At 44.1% G+C, this 12,466-nt stretch overlaps 1 long non-coding RNA gene across 1 annotated transcript; it reads right to left on the bottom strand.

The window, feature by feature from the left end:
* Positions 1-6,068: 6,068 nt before the first annotated feature.
* LOC136687553 (uncharacterized) lies at positions 6,069-11,737 on the bottom strand. The gene is made up of 3 exons (XR_010800491.1): positions 11,448-11,737; positions 10,462-10,651; positions 6,069-6,234 (listed from the first exon to the last, which is right to left on the bottom strand). It is a non-coding gene; the product is annotated as an uncharacterized lncRNA (long non-coding RNA).
* Positions 11,738-12,466: the final 729 nt, after the last annotated feature.

The following is a 12,466-nucleotide window of genomic DNA, read 5'->3' as shown; positions in this document are numbered from 1 at the left end:
GCCCTAAACTGAACTGAGATCAGCAGAAGTGTTACTCACGACAAGCAGCCTTCACTCCTTCTTAAATACAACATTCACACTCTGTTTGGTCACTCCATTTTTTTTGAAAGCTGCAATCATTTTTCACAGATAACCTTTCATTTCAGACAATATCCGTAGTCCATTAAGGACCATTTTGTTATGAAATTGAGGGCTCTGGGCTGGTTTAAGGAACTCGAACCAAAGAGTGGACTCTTTGGAACTGAGAGTGTTAGTGAAATCTGCCCTTGGATTAATGCACTTTCTAAAACATTGTTGACATTAGATCATTATATTTAATATGTTTTGGCAACAAAAAAAATAACCCAGTAAACATTTAGCCGTTGATTCAACGTTGAAATAACGTACTGACTGCCGTCTAATCAACGTTCTCTTAAGGTTGAAAATGAAAGTTGAAAAGACGTCCAAACACAGACATTGAAAAGACGACTATTAGACGTATTTTGGACGTCCATTGACGTTATTAATTGGTCTCGAAACAAATTACTTGTATAAAACGCGTTTTGGACGTCCACTGACGTTATCGATTGGTCATCACTTGATAACTAACTTATTAAGATTGATTTTGGACGTTCATTGACGTTTAAAATATGTCATTGACGGACAGACTACTTTTAGACCTATTTTGAACGTCCAGGAACGTTCCTTGTTTACTGGGAATGAGGACACAAGTTAAGGGATTATCTTGTGGCTTCAATATATTGTGTCATGGCCTCTGTATTATGTTAAGGCCACAACATATTAAAAACCACCGCCACATCATCTCAGAAGCTCTGCACAAAACAACTTTATAACAGTAATAGTGCTGAAAAGTAAAGGGATTATATAGAAATTAACCCCACTCCCCCTGAGCCACTAGATATCTACTTGTGTCCTAACAGCTCCTACACTTCTGTACGAAGGCTGTGTAAATTTTGGAGAAGACAATGTGGACTGAGCTTGGACTTTGGTTCCCGCTGATGCCAAACCCTGGTGCCAAGGGAAGCTCAACACTGGCACGGAGCAGCTGTGTCAGGAACACTATAAGAGGAAGTGATATACGAGGCTGTAGTTGAAAATAGAAATACGGGCCTAAAATTAGAAGCACACTCTGCTACAGTGGGATAGGAATCCATATGGCCTACCTTTCCCTGCCACAATGCAGTCTTTAGGGAGGATGGAGGGGACTCAGGAGAAAGCACAGGAGCGTGCTCTGTTCATATTTCTAATGCCAATTCTGCATATAATTAGGGACACGGGTACCATATGTTCAACCATCTGAGGAAACCTCATTGCTGTGAGGATTTGATGCCAGCAAGATAAAGGATACTTACTGTGTTAGTGTAATTCTGGACCGCAACACCCTCTCCATATCTCAGAAGGGTAGTGTTGCTTAATTACTCCATAGAACACAGTTCCACTGTTCCACAACCTAGCGCTGGGAGCTGTGTTCAGCATTGGTCCTGGTGACCAGAGGCTCATGTGCAGCAGCTCCAGAGCATCACATTTCTTCTCGAGTCTAAAAGGGTTGTTTACAAACTTGTTTGGACCTCGTATTTCAGAGGGCCTCTGATATTATAAAGCCACTAAATAAAAACCAGACAGCAGGGGCTTGCATCAAGCATCAGTGAATAGCACTCAGGTAAAAGCAGCTTGTGCGTCACTCACTCCTGACTTTTCCCTGCCACTTATTTTGCTGTGGGTTTAACATGTGCTTCAACACAAAAGTCACTTTGAGTGGAAAAACCAAAGCAGGCCTTTTCAGAATGGCTTTTTCAGAGGGTTTTTTTTTCTAGGAAACTGGCATGGGGTCCCATTGTCCCCAGCAGACTCTTCCCTGCTGTCTCGCACCGCCCAGGATTTGAGCTTAAAAGTGCTGATTAGGGTAAGTGCCCTTAACGGCTGCGCCTCTTCATCTTCCGGTGAAAAGTGAAGGGTGTTCCATTAGCGACTCCACCTAACAGTTTTTTGAAAAGGTGAAACAGCTTGAGTTTCGAGTGCTTCCATAAATGTTGAATTCCAAGCAGCTCTTCAGAACACATAAGACAGGGCCAAAAAAAAAACTCTTCCGCTGGCCTGTACACGAAGGGCGTGGATCTTCAGCAGACTCCAGCTAAGAACAGTTTAATAATCGAATGATTCTGAGCATAGATATTCATTCATTGTCTGAAAACGCTGGGTGCAAGGTGGGAACAAACCCTGCAGGGGGCACCGGTCCTTCACAGGGCGACACAAACTCACCTATTGGTCGTGGGAAATTGTGCACAGCTGGATGGACTGGCACCCTGTCCAGTGATTCCAGGTGGACTCAGGACTCATCACAGCCCTAAACAGGATGAAGCAGTTACAGCAGATTAATGAATGGATGAAGGAATGTTTCATGGCTGTCGTGAAATAAATACCTATTACCATTCTAGTTCAAAATAGCATTCATTGACTGATACAAACAAGTATGCTTTTATTAAGCTGAGTTTAATCATTTTCTTTAGAACTTAAATGTGAGAATGACAAAATGGCTGTCTGTTCAGCTCAGGATTAAAGAGATAATGGATTCAGTTATTAAAATTCTCCAGTGGCTACGTCTCTGATGTTATTTGACACTACCTCAAAACTCAAGCTGCTGACTTCATGTAGCTAAACATTCGCTTGCAATACATGCCTAAAGCAGTATTTCCATGGGTGTCTCCTTAGAATCAAAGTGAAAGCTACATTTATTTACAAGAGGGTCATGGAGAGCTGCCCTGCCCAGTGTAGAGCAGATTATCTGGGGGTCATAAAACTCACCTTTAATTTATAAGGCTTTCGGGCCAGTGGCTTTAGGTCAAAGTCAAAACATTTACAATCAAAATGCAATTGTGGTCTCTGACCTTTAGTTGTCAGTGCCTAGACAAATACATGGGAATGTATTTTGTGTATCTCCTTCCAGTCCATGACTGGGAATCTGAACGAAAACGGCCCAAAATATATTCACTCAAACTCTTGTATTAAAAATGAATGTGTCACACTTTCAAATGATTTGGATTCATTTCTGACATGTCTTCGTTGTGAATGTGAAGTTGGGAAAAAAGATTTTGGGGAAAAAAGTAAATTAAATTTCACAATGAAATATGTTTGTGGGCGGCACAGTGGCGCAGCAGGTAGTGTCGCAGTCACGCAGCTCCAGGGACCTGCAGGTAGTGGGTTCATGTCCCGTGACTATGAGGAGTTTGGTGTGTTCTCCCTGTGTCTGCGTGGGTTTCCTCCGGGTGACTGTCTGTGAGGAGTTTGGTGTGTTCTCCCTGTGTCTGCGTGGGTTTCCTCTGGGTGACTGTCTGTGAGGAGTGTGGTGTGTTCTCCCTGTGTCTGCGTGGGTTTCCTCCACGTGACTGTCTGTGAGGAGTGTGGTGTGTTCTCCCTGTGTCTGCGTGGGTTTCCTCCACGTGACTGTCTGTGAGGAGTTTGGTGTGTTCTCCCTGTGTCTGCGTGGGTTTCCTCCGGTTGACTGTCTGTGAGGAGTGTGGTGTGTTCTCCCTGTGTCTGCGTGGGTTTCCTCCACGTGACTGTCTGTGAGGAGTGTGGTGTGTTCTCCCTGTGTCTGCGTGGGTTTCCTCCACGTGACTGTCTGTGAGGAGTGTGGTGTGTTCTCCCTGTGTCTGCGTGGGTTTCCTCCACGTGACTGTCTGTGAGGAGTGTGGTGTGTTCTCCCTGTGTCTGCGTGGGTTTCCTCCACGTGACTGTCTGTGAGGAGTGTGGTGTGTTCTCCCTGTGTCTGCGTGGGTTTCCTCCACGTGACTGTCTGTGAGGAGTGTGGTGTGTTCTCCCTGTGTCTGCGTGGGTTTCCTCCACGTGACTGTCTGTGAGGAGTGTGGTGTGTTCTCCCTGTGTCTGCGTGGGTTTCCTCCACGTGACTGTCTGTGAGGAGTGTGGTGTGTTCTCCCTGTGTCTGCGTGGGTTTCCTCCACGTGACTGTCTGTGAGGAGTGTGGTGTGTTCTCCCTGTGTCTGCGTGGGTTTCCTCCGGGTGACTGTCTGTGAGGAGTGTGGTGTGTTCTCCCTGTGTCTGCGTGGGTTTCCTCCGGGTGACTGTCTGTGAGGAGTGTGGTGTGTTCTCCCTGTGTCTGCGTGGGTTTCCTCTGGGTGACTGTCTGTGAGGAGTGTGGTGTGTTCTCCCTGTGTCTGCGTGGGTTTCCTCTGGGTGACTGTCTGTGAGGAGTGTGGTGTGTTCTCCCTGTGTCTGCGTGGGTTTCCTCTGGGTGACTGTCTGTGAGGAGTGTGGTGTGTTCTCCCTGTGTCTGCGTGGGTTTCCTCTGGGTGACTGTCTGTGAGGAGTGTGGTGTGTTCTCCCTGTGTCTGCGTGGGTTTCCTCTGGGTGACTGTCTGTGAGGAGTGTGGTGTGTTCTCCCTGTGTCTGCGTGGGTTTCCTCTGGGTGACTGTCTGTGAGGAGTGTGGTGTGTTCTCCCTGTGTCTGCGTGGGTTTCCTCTGGGTGACTGTCTGTGAGGAGTGTGGTGTGTTCTCCCTGTGTCTGCGTGGGTTTCCTCTGGGTGACTGTCTGTGAGGAGTGTGGTGTGTTCTCCCTGTGTCTGCGTGGGTTTCCTCTGGGTGACTGTCTGTGAGGAGTGTGGTGTGTTCTCCCTGTGTCTGCGTGGGTTTCCTCTGGGTGACTGTCTGTGAGGAGTGTGGTGTGTTCTCCCTGTGTCTGCGTGGGTTTCCTCTGGGTGACTGTCTGTGAGGAGTGTGGTGTGTTCTCCCTGTGTCTGCGTGGGTTTCCTCCGGGTGACTGTCTGTGAGGAGTGTGGTGTGTTCTCCCTGTGTCTGCGTGGGTTTCCTCCGGGTGACTGTCTGTGAGGAGTGTGGTGTGTTCTCCCTGTGTCTGCGTGGGTTTCCTCCACGTGACTGTCTGTGAGGAGTGTGGTGTGTTCTCCCTGTGTCTGCGTGGGTTTCCTCCGGGTGACTGTCTGTGAGGAGTGTGGTGTGTTCTCCCTGTGTCTGCGTGGGTTTCCTCCGGGTGACTGTCTGTGAGGAGTGTGGTGTGTTCTCCCTGTGTCTGCGTGGGTTTCCTCCGGGTGACTGTCTGTGAGGAGTGTGGTGTGTTCTCCCTGTGTCTGCGTGGGTTTCCTCTGGGTGACTGTCTGTGAGGAGTGTGGTGTGTTCTCCCTGTGTCTGCGTGGGTTTCCTCTGGGTGACTGTCTGTGAGGAGTGTGGTGTGTTCTCCCTGTGTCTGCGTGGGTTTCCTCCACGTGACTGTCTGTGAGGAGTGTGGTGTGTTCTCCCCGTGTCCGCGTGGGTTTCCTCCGGGTGCTTCGGTTTCCTCCCACAGTCCAAAAAAAACACACGTTGGTAGGTGGATTGGCGACTCAAAAGTGTACGTAGGTGTGAATGTGTGAGTGTTGCCCTGTGAAGGACTGGCGCCCCCTCCAGGGTGTGTTCCCACCTTGCGCCCAATGATTCCAGGTAGGCTTTGGACCTACCGGGACCCTGAACTGGATAAGCGCTTACAGATAATGAATGAATGAATATTTTTTTTGGCCTTTGACTTTCAAACTCCAGAGGAGCTACTTGACAAATGTGAAAAAGAACAAATACCAACTGTCTACAGCGTTATGATAATCACCTGATTTTCTGGTGCATATTCAGTAATACTTGAATGTCCACACATGACATTATCTGGTGCTCACTGAATAGTATTTGGTGTTTGATTCGAGTGCTCATTAGTATCATGTGATCATGATGGTGTCTCACGTTGTAGTAGCTTGTGCTCAATCAACAGCGTTTGGGGATCACTCATTGGTTTCTGGTGTTCACTCAAGAATAACTAATGTTCACTCGATAGCATCTGGTGCTCAGTAAGTAATATTAGATGCGCTTTTAATATCATCAACACTGAGCAAATGTTAAACATGACTCTTGCCATGGGGTGGACCCACTATATGGAGCATAAACTGCTTTAATTTATTCATAGACATTTCACAAACTTTTTTTTAATATATTTTTGCTGGGGGTTCCCCCCCCCCCTTTCTTTCTGATGGTACAAAAATGGTAGTAAATGCTAAATTTATGCTGAAACATTCATATTTAAGCAGTAGCTCCATCACACCCTGAAAAGAGAAAAGCCTGCGAGAGCCACACGTCCTCAAACTCATCAGGCAAGACCCGAACGAGCCGCTGCAGATCATTTCACAACTCACAGGGACTGGATTTAATATAACTGCCTGCCATCATTGCTCTTGATCATGCCACTGTAACGACAGATGGGACCAAGAGAGAGAATGAGCGAGACAGAGGGGGTGGGGGAGAGAGAGAGAGAGAGAGAGAGTTAGTTAAAGGGATTTTAATGCCAGACACTGTCTGAGACAGGCCACATGGAAATGGGCCACAGAGCTCCATTCTCTGACTGTGTTAATATGCATTAAACCTACACTCAGCCGCATGGGGGTCCCCCAATGCTATTCAGTGGACTTCAGAATATTAAATTTAAAAAACACCCTACCTCAGCTTCACTTAATATCTATTTAAAACACACTTGGGCCTTTTATGATATTAAGATTTTATAGATAATACGTAGATTTTCAGGGGGTAGTGCTTTAGTGGACAGTGAGAATAATGTCACCATCTACTAAAGAGGACGAGACAGAAACAGTCCAGGGTTTCATTGAAATGTTGCTTTATTTACAGGCAGTTAAAGACCATGCTTTTTAGATGTTAGGTTGGGCTAATGTTCTATATATTGAGTTTATGTTGTTATTATGGCTATAGTTAAGAGTCATAGAACATAGAATATGAATTGGTGACATGTCTTATGCCTGATTTATTTATTTTCGTTATGAACACTAACTGCATACCCAGTAAACATTTAGCCGTTGATTCAACGTTGAAATAACGTAATGACTGCCGTCTAATCAACGTTCTCTTAAGGTTGAAAATGAAAGTTGAAAAGACGTCCAAACACAGACATTGAAAAGACGACTATTAGACGTATTTTGGACGTCCATTGACGTTATTAATTGGTCCCGAAATAAATGACTTGTATAAAACGTGTTTTGGACGTCCACTGACGTTATCGATTGGTCACCACTTAACTAACTTATTAAGATGGATTTTGGACGTCCATTGACGTTTAAAATATGTCCTTGACGGACAGACTACTTTTAGACCTATTTTGAACGTCCAGGAACGTTCGTCGTTTACTGGGATATTTGGATTTGCTAAAGATATTGTGTTTAATGTTAGAGTTAACTACAGATGCTGTTTTTCTAATTAGCACCTCATAGATATTATATATATCAGCACACACAAACACATACATACACACACACTTATCCCCACATTATCTCTGCACTCACTGAATGTGGAGACAAGAGTCCAACCAAAAATAACTGAGTCATCTTCTGCCTGTCACCGTGCATCCGTCACATTAAGCAGCCAGTGGAATCAGTGCAAATGAAATAGAGCGAGGGAGCGGAGGCTCAGGGAGCAGTGGAAGGACCCCTTCAAGTCTCTGTCAGGGCTCTGAGGGGTCAGAGAGGTGTGAGCAGGGTATTCACGGGTGCTTTTTATCAACAATTCTGCAACAGAGAGCACTTCCTGAGCTACTGCTGCTCTCTGCTTAAGGAATGACGTTCACAATCGTAATTTAAAAAATAAATAAATACATTTTTAGTAAATTCAGGTCAGACGCTAGGCTTCGAAGAGATCGAAGAGACCTACAAATGTTGAAAATCGTGAACAGAGGGGAGGGTATTTCTCTATTGCTGCTCCATGGGTGGGTAATACTAGGGTGACCAGATCTGAGATGGTGAAAAAGAGGACACGTCCCTCGGGGGGGGGGGGGTGATGAGCTGTCGCCGCTCGCTGCCGTTGTATGTTTAGCTGAACCTGTGTGTGCTTTTAGGTCCTTTACACCTTTATTTACTACACAAAACATGGGAATATCTTTTTTAATTCATCCGAGAACTTACATTTACATTTCGGCATAGCTGCTCGAGGTGAGGGTGGGTACATGAGCTTTGCCTGACGTAAACAAGGACTACTGACGTGCAGACTGACCAATTAAATGTTTACAGAAAAGGTTATCGACCAATAACGGTAGCTCTACAGTCAGACCGTCCAATCAGAAGATTTTAGGCTACTTCACCACGCCCCCTTCTCACTCAAGCGAACCAATCGGAGTAGGGGAGGGCGGGACTAGTTTGTGAACGAAATGCTTCTCGAAATTCTATGTAAGCGCTAGAAAAACAAAATCCCGGACGTTTGTGAAATTCCGCTCGGACATTTTTTTAAGTCTGAAAAAGAGGACACCTGGTCACCCTAGGTAATACTGACTTATTTTTACTGTTTCAGATTATTAAGGTAGGAACTCACTCTAAATACAGGAGGCTGTTAACTGCATGAACGTAAACACAGTCCAAAATGCTACAAAACTAAACAACTTGAGTTACAAAGTTTCTGTGGTAATTCAAACAGTGAATAAAATCTTAGACAAGTTCTGCTCAAACATACCGTACTGTTACACCGAATTCTGTGACCCTAGAGGGCACTAAATCATATCCAGCATAGGGGTCAGAAATTCTGGTGGAAATTGTGACCCTCTATATGCCAAAGCTATGAAGTAGCGCCCTCTAGGGTCACAGAATTTGGTGTAACACCACCTTAAAAGACTCATAGCGACTCCCGTCGTCCTGTTTTGCTTCTCACTTTGTTTGTATTGAATTATGTATTCAAATCGCTGTGAACTTACTGAACATAAACTTTTCTCAACGTCTTTATATCAGATTTAAACGCTCTAGTTTCACAACTTTACCTTTAAGATATATAGTGTACTTACCCCAAGTTCCGGCCACTTTAATTACAATATTGGAAATCGTAGCTAACTGTAAATAAATAGAAGTACTTTACTCACTTTACTCACTCAAATCAACATTTTTCAGGAGTCAAATATGTGTAGATTAATGTAGATTAATTTTATCTAAAAAATATGTTTTTAGATAAAAACGCTTTTGTTTAAGTAGGTGCCCTCTAAACTTCGGCCACCTCCCCTGCTTGTGACAGTCAAACGAGACAGTTGCTACCACATTCAGTGGTTTTGAGAGGTTCACAACGAGATTACGTTTGTCCTGTGTTGGTATCTGTACTCTACGTGTAAGGATTAAAATGGCGGTAGATTTTCCCCTCAGAGAAAAGGAAGCTAACCGCTAAGCTAACTTTTACACTGAGGGAAATATCTGTTGCGAAATTGAAATGTGTTGTTTTCTACATGCAGTTTTGCACACAAAGAATTACAACACTGTTAGAGATACTTATATATTGTTTAGATATGTGATTTTTTGCAAGACTGATGTTTAAATGCCCTACAAAGGCGTGAACTTACGTTTTATTTTTTTACCCTATGCGATTGGCAGAGAGAGAGCGGAACTGCACCATATACGGCAGTGGCCGGAGTTAGGGGAAAGACTGATACATAAATGACCTTTGTTCTGATTGGCTGACTGTATGGCGCCTCCCTCACAGTCCAAAGGAAAAATGCTCTTTATAATTTCAAACTGACGGAGCTTCAGCAGAAGTGTTACTTTATTAACCCCCCCTTGGGGAAAATTGAGTCTCTGAATTTAACCAATGACTGGAAAACACACCGCGCAGACACCTGGAGGAGCCATAGCTCGTGCGCAGCAGTCGGGAGTTAAGGGCACGTTAGCCATGGTTACTGAGGGAGGAAACAGCAAAGTCCTTTCAGTCCTCCCATTTCCCCACCAGCTCTGAGCATTGAAGGATGACCTTCTGACCCCAAGCTTGCTTCTCCAACACTGAGGCCATGACAATCCCCATTTAGCTCTGTCCATTGACGTTGGATTTATAAGGAGTGTTCTAGCCTGCGTTGTACTCCCTATAAAAAGCACTCCAGGCTAAAACAATATAACTTCACTTTGAATGGGCAGCCCTTAAAAGCTACAGCTGAATCATATGGAATGTGAAGTAAATTCTATTTACAATATTTGCAAACTACAATAAACTCACTTCAGATAAGTGCTATGGGTCCTTGCACCAAGTGGAATATTTTATTTACACATTTTCACTGCATTTAGTCAATGCTCTGATCCAGACTGACTTCCAAGAGTGCTTTGTCTTCACTCAGAAAGTATTGTAGGTAAGGGTCCAAAAGAAAAAAAATATAAGTGTAAAACCAAACGAGACAGTGCTGATACAAGGGAAGAACAGTAGTGAAATACAAGACATTTCAGTTACTACTAAGTTAGGTTACAGATCATTCTATCAGCGATACATTCATTCATTCATTATCTGTAACCCTTATCCAGTTCAGGGTCCAGAGCCTACCTGGAATCATTGGGTGCAAGGTGGGAGTACACCCTGGAGGGGGCACCAGTCCTTCACAGGGCAACACAGACACACACACATTCACTTTTTTTTTTTTTTTTTTTTTTTTTTTTTTTTTGAGTCACCAGTCCACCTACCAACCAGAGCACCCGGAGGAAACCCACGCGGACAAGGGGAGAACACACCAACTCCTCACAGACAGTCACCCGGAGGAAACCCACGCGGACAAGGGGAGAACACACCAACTCCTCACAGACAGTCACCCGGAGCGTGACTCGAACCTACAACCTCCAGGGCCCTGGAGCTGTGTGACTGCGACGCTACCTGCTGCACCACAAAACAAATTTAAATAAAACATTAGGATATAGTCCACAGAGCTATGTACATCTCTGCAGTAACTTTAAAACAGCATGAGGCGGAGGTGCACTGGAACATCTGAGCAGATTAAAAAGCCCAGTGCCCATTCAGTGATGGATAAGGGTCAGAAAAATAATATTAACATCGCTTGTATGGGCACCGGGACCAATAAAACAAGCTTTTATTTGTCCTGCCTTTTTTTGTACTTAAACATTGTTTCAATCTTCTGTACAGACTCTCAGTAGATTTCACTGTTATGATGAAACCAATGGCCCCTAAGCAAGCAGCTAGATGGAAAACATTTGTTACAGGACAGACCATAATGCTGACCTTGTTAAATCTGACCCCTTTTAACATGAATTAAAAGCGGAGCTATTTACAGGAGCTTTCAGTCCTCGGCTGAACTGTGCGCCAGTTTTCTACTCTGCGAGTGAAAAATGCTTTATGGATGTTCTGTCAACTACGAGGATGGATTTAAACAGTACATGTGCATTTGCAGGGCATCTGTTCTCAGCGTGAACTTATTAGTCAGTGCATAAATTCTCAGAGCTAACTACCAAAGCAACACATGATTCTCTGTGACTAGAACCAGTGTTGTCTACTCAGAACGCTGCGAGTGTTGTAGAACAGTGAACTCAGTGCTGGCTATGGTCACACTTACTTTGATTCTGACTTGGTGCATTTATATATTATCCATATGTTCAATCAAAATAACCATTAAAGGCCAGAAGAAATGGAAAAGTCTTAAACCAAAAAACAAACTCACAGTTCTCACAGGTGAAAATGTTAGTCTTGGAAGTTGGGTGCATTTCTGCTTCTCACAATCCAGGTCGTCCCAAAAGTGTTTATCTCACTTCTTTTTTGTCTGTTTCCTTTTCTCAGTGGTAGCTTCTTGACAGCTACACATCCATTTAGACATTTAGCACTGCAGTGTCTTCTCACAGTGGAAGGAGGAAGATGTGGAGTCTGGGGTTGATCCTTGCCTTGTGTTACTCTGTGTGAGGAGTTTGGTGTATTCTCTGTGTCTGTGTTGGTTTCCTCCAAGTGCTCTGGTTCCTTGCTGGTAGACTAATCAGCTGTGTGAAATTGTCCACAGGTGTGACTGGGTGTGTCTGCTTTTTGCCCAAAAGATTCGGTGTAGGCTCTGGACCCACTGCCACCGTATAATAATAAATTAATATATGATTCTGGCACATGTTTAAAAGATGATAACACCATTGTCTAAATTCCCCTCGTACAGTCCAAACCTGCTGGTACATGTGATGTCACTAGTGTCTTATTTAATGAGACACCAAACACATGTTTTGACTCTGTGGTGGTAAATTGGACTATCAAATGGTAAATGTGCTTTTATTTCGATCATAACTCGGTCCTCATCTTGTGGAAAAAACAAGTGTACTTAAATGACATTATTATAGAACCATTGATGTGTACTAAATCACTATTAATAAGTATTTTAAATTATAATGATATATACTGAGTGCACTAGTCATGTTATTTTCACATTTCTCTTCTTTTACAAGAAGTGTATTTCTCTAAGCTTCCTGACTGAACTCAAAAAAACATAATTGTGTGATAATTACACTAATACAAATGAACAGACCATGTCAGAACAGTCACTAATTAAATGACAACATATAGTATTACAAATTATAATATGTAAATTCAAGTTATATGACGCAGCACGGTGGCGCAGCAGGTAGTGTCGCAGTCACGCAGCTCCAGGGGCCTGGAGGTTGTGGGTTCGATTCCCGCTCCGGGTGACTGTCTGTGAGGAGTTGGTGT

The sequence above is a fragment of the Hoplias malabaricus genome, chromosome 2, assembly GCF_029633855.1.
Source record: "Hoplias malabaricus isolate fHopMal1 chromosome 2, fHopMal1.hap1, whole genome shotgun sequence".
NCBI lineage: Eukaryota > Metazoa > Chordata > Actinopteri > Characiformes > Erythrinidae > Hoplias > Hoplias malabaricus.
Note: the sequence above shows the minus strand (reverse complement) of the source record. Positions and strands in the feature narration are given on the sequence as shown.